Source organism: Arachis hypogaea, chromosome 2, assembly GCF_003086295.3.
Source record: "Arachis hypogaea cultivar Tifrunner chromosome 2, arahy.Tifrunner.gnm2.J5K5, whole genome shotgun sequence".
NCBI classification, from domain to species: Eukaryota; Viridiplantae; Streptophyta; class Magnoliopsida; order Fabales; family Fabaceae; genus Arachis; species Arachis hypogaea.
The window spans coordinates 48,348,903-48,353,643 of record NC_092037.1 but is presented as its reverse complement, the minus strand read 5'-3'; the positions used below and the strand labels follow the sequence as shown (position 1 = coordinate 48,353,643).

The 4,741-nt window shown below is 39.4% G+C and overlaps 1 non-coding gene across 1 annotated transcript; it reads left to right on the top strand.

Annotated features, from left to right (window-relative positions):
• Positions 1-950: 950 nt before the first annotated feature.
• LOC112765365 (small nucleolar RNA R71) lies at positions 951-1,054 on the top strand. The gene has a single exon (XR_003183700.1). It is a non-coding gene; the product is annotated as a small nucleolar RNA R71 (small nucleolar RNA).
• Positions 1,055-4,741: the final 3,687 nt, after the last annotated feature.

Here is a 4,741-nt window from a genome sequence, read left to right as displayed (position 1 = left end):
CTTCTTCCACACTTTCTTTCAAGATTTCTGGATCCTTTTCTGAGGGTCTGATTCCTTCTTCTTCTGAGACTTCCTTCAATATGGTGATGGCCTTGCATTCTTCCCATCTCACTCCCTTTTGTTCCCCTTTAGGATTCTTTTCAGTGTCACTAGGGAACACTGCAGTTGACTTGGGGGCCTATTGAGATAGCTCTCCTACTTGAGACTCCATCCTCTTGAGTTTTTCACCATGGTGCCTTAAGGTGGATCTCACATCTTCCCTAAAGCTTTTCAATTCGGTTATGTCTTGACTCATGGTTGCAAGCATTCTTTCTATCCTGTTTAATTGATCTTGAAATTGTTGGTTCGGATTAGGTTGGGTAGGTTGATTATTTTGGCCATGATATGGTGGTTGGGAGTAAGTGTTTTGTGTGGCTTGGTATGATCTTTGGTTGGAGTTTTGGTATGTGGAATTGTTATGTTGGTTGTGGTTGTAAGGTTTGTGGTTTTGTGGTTGGGTTTGATGGTTTCCCCACCCAAAATTTGGGTGGTTTTTCCATCCTGGGTTGTAAGTGTTTGAATGTGGATCATATGGTTGCCTTTGTTGATTTCCCACATAGTTGGCCTCTTCCCAATCACCTCCTTCCGTGCTTACTTCCTCTTGATCTTGTGTGTGCATTGCAGCCACTTGCTTTGTGTCTAATTTCCTGGTGAGCTCTGCTAGTTGCTTGGCAAACACCTTGTTTTGGGCTAGAATTGTATCAACATGGTTCAGCTCCATGACTCCTTTAGTGTTGTGCCTCTCTGAAGCATAGTAGTACTCATTCTCAGCCACTGTCTCAATCACTTCGATGGCTTCTTCCACAGTCTTTTTCCTGTTCAATGAACCTCCTGATGAATGGTCTACAGCCTTCCTTGATTCATAAGAAAGTCCATCATAGAAAATATGCAATTTCACCCAGTCATGGAACATGTCTGGTGGGCATTTCCTTGTCAATTCTTTGAACCTCTCCCATGCCTCGTAGAGGGTTTCACCATCCTGTTGTCTAAAAGTCTGAACCTCAGACCGAAGCCTATTGACCTTTTGTGGAGGGTAGAAACGTGCCAGAAACTTGCTTTCCACCTCATCCCAGGTTGTTAGGCTCCCCCTTGGGAATGATTCCAGCCACTTAGCTGCCTTGTCCCTAAGTGAAAATGGGAACAAGAGCAGTTTGTAGGCATCTTCCTGGACTCCATTGGACTTCACTGTGTCACAAATTCTCAGGAATTTTGTGAGATGTTGGTTTGAATCTTCATTAACACTCCCACCAAATGAACAATGATCCTCCACCAGTGATATTAGCTGTGGTTTGAGTTCAAAATTGTTGGCCTGAATGGGTGGTTTCTGAATGCTGCTACCACAATTCCCAGAGGTTGGGTTTATGTATGAACCAAGAACCCTCCTCTCAGGAATGGCATTGTTTCCGTCAGCCCTCTCATGGTTGTGAACTTCTCTATCCATGTTGAGATCTAGAGCTTCCTCAAAATTGTCCTCAGACTCTCCTTCAGATTCTTCTTCTCTCAGTACTCTCTTCCCTCTTGCTTCCCTTCTAAGTCTATGAAGGGTCCTCTCTGGTTCGGTATATGGAGGAGTTGTTGTCTCTCATCTCCTACCTGTCATACAAGAACACACCACAAGCAACAAACAAGTGGAATACTCTTGGTTAATGGAAGAGTATGGTTAGAGCAGTTGAGGAATTAATTCAAATAGTTAGTGGGTCAGTGAGTTAGTTGCTTGAAATGAAAGGCATAGGAAAGAAAAAGCAAATAATAGAGTGCAGAAATTAAAATTCAACAAGTAACTTGAACTAAATTATCAAAACAAGAAAAATGCTCAATCTAGTTAACTTCCAATTTGAGAATTGTCAATCGAAAACCAATCCCCGGCAACGGCGCCATAAACTTGATGTGCTATAATCTTGATAGCTACGATTTTAGGAAATTGCACGATCGGCAAAAATTCCTTCCGGCAAGTGCACCGGTTATCGTCAAGTAAAAACTCACAATAGAGTGAGGTCGAATCCCACAAGGATTGGTTGAATGAGCAATTCGGATTAGAAGTGTGTTCTAGTTGAGCGGAATCAAGATTTAGATGAGAATTGCGGAATCTTAAATTGCATGAATTAAAGAGCGAGAAGCTAAATTGCTGAAATTAAAAGGGGATGGGGGTGATTGCATGAAGTTAAATGCAGAATGTAAAGAGAAAGTGTAGATCAGAAATGGGGAGTTCATTGGGTGTTAGGAGATATTGAGATCTCCGAATCAAAACAACTTTTATCCCTTCCTCAACCAATGCATTCATTGAATTTTGCTTGGCAATCTTATATGATTGGATCCCAATTCCTTGGCTCACCAATTCTCTCTAAAAACAAACAAATTCCCAATCCCTTGGTTTAAATGTTCATAAGAAGAGATGATGCTCGATCACTGATTATACCACACAGTTTCATGAACCACAATTTGGTAGGATTACATGTCACAATATCCATCCAAACCCCAATCCAATTCACTGTGAGAAAGCTTCTCTAGCATGAATCCTCCATTCCTTTCCCAAGGTTCCGAAGGATTCCAATTATGGGTAGTTTCTTTCCCAAGACAACTACCCAATGGAATTAGATCGAGAAGCTTTCTAACAAAATTCAAGAGAAAAGATTGAAGAAGAAGATAAAACTATTATTGATTCATTGAATTACAATAGAGCTCCCTAACCCAATGAAAGGGGTTTAGTGAGTCATAGCTCCGAATTCAAAACTAGAAAAATTGATGAAAAATTCTCAAGTGTCCAAAAGTGCTAACTAACTTCAATTCTATCCTATTTATACACTTTCTAAATCGAGCTTCTGTTGTGTTTCTTGGGCTTTGAGGCCTTTCCTTGATTTCCTTTTGCTTTGGGTTTATGGTCCATAATCCTGATGAGGCTGTGATCCAATTCTGTAACATTCATTGAGCAAACTTAGTGATAAACAAGTAATGACACAAGACTCAACAAATTGAAGTTCCAGACTCATCAATTCTTCAGGCCCAATCCCATAAACCATGATATTCAATTGGGTTTCATACCATAATACGTTTAAGTTAATGTTTGTGCTCAAATGCTAACTTAAACTTCAATATATTTGGCCCAGAAACCCTTTCAAAAAGTGGCGTTTAAGTTGAAGTTTAAGTTTCAGTTTAAGGTTAAATGGAAACTTAAACGTGGAAATGAAAAAAAAACAACCCAGGAGTGTGAAATGTCGAACACGTTTAAGCTTCAGTTTAAGGTTAAACTGAAGCTTAAACGTGGAAATGAAGAAAGCAACCCTGGAGGAGAGAAATAGTCGAACACGTTTAAGCTCCAGTTTAAGGTTAAACTGGAGCTTAAACGTGGAAATGCTCCTGGTGCCTTTCTTACTTCTGGCGTTTAACCTCCCGTTTAAGGTTAAACTGGAGGTTAAACGTGGAAATGCTTCCTGGTGAGAAATTGTGTCGAACACGTTTAACCTCCAGTTTAACCTTAAACTGGAGGTTAAACGTGGAAATGCTCCCTTGGTGAAATTCTCATTCTGGCATTTAACTTCCAGTTTAAGGTTAAACTGGAGGTTAAACGCCAGTTTCAGCATTTCTCAACTTCCATGATTCTGGCGTTTAACCTTCAGTTTAACCTTAAACTGGAGGTTAAACGCCACTTTCAGCTTTGGTGCATTTCTTATTCTGGCGTTTAACTTCCAGTTTAAGGTTAAACTGGAGGTTAAACGCCACTTTCAGCATTATATGGCTTGGTAGTTTAAGTTCCAGTTTAAGCTTAAACTGGAACTTAAACTCCACATGTGATCTTCAAGCTTCCTTTATTGATTTTGTTGCTTTCTTGCCTAGCCTCTTCTTCCCTGAAATCATCCACACAATTGCATCAAAGTCTTGCAAAATTTCATGAGAAATCTTCCATTCATAGCATTCAAGTAATATAACTAAAAACTCATGGAATTTGCATCAAAATTATACTGTTTGGATGATTCATTACTTTGTTGTTCATTTAACCATTCTTGGTTACTTTAAGCTCAAGAAAATGCATAAAACAACTAAAACTAACAGAAAAATGCTAGTGAAACTAGCCTAAGATGCCTTGGCATCACAACACCAAACTTAATACTTGCTTGTCCCTAAGCAAGTCCTGAGTTATTTGAGAAGAAAGTATGAAACAGAAAGCAATTACATTGGCTATATTAGCAAGCATTTGAAGTTCATCAGAAGGGTTTTATGCAGAAAGTTGCAGCATCACTTTTTCATTCTTATCAGGTAGGATTGTCACTTTTTCATTGCATCCATCAAACACTGCTATGGCCTCTTGTTAATCTTATGTCCTTGGCACTTTTCCCTTCTTTGTTTTTCTTTTTCTTAGAGCTCCTTTGCTCCTTGTTTGCTCAGTGTCATGTGTTGCACAAGCCTTTGGCATTTTCTTTTTCTTATCAGTGCATTACACATATCCACTACAGGCATTTTAGTTTACATTTCTTCTTGAGACATTGGTGCCCAGCACCTCTTTGTGTGACTAAATGTTTTGTATTTAGGTTGCTCTTGATAATGGACTTTTGGTTGATAATCCCGGGTTAGTTAACCCACGTTACCAAGTGTTGAAACACTCCTCAGAACCTATTCATCCAAGCATATCCTTAATACATAAACACCACAGGCATTTGTCTCAGAAGTTCAAACCATTGGTGCCTAGCTTATTTTCTCAATTTTTTTT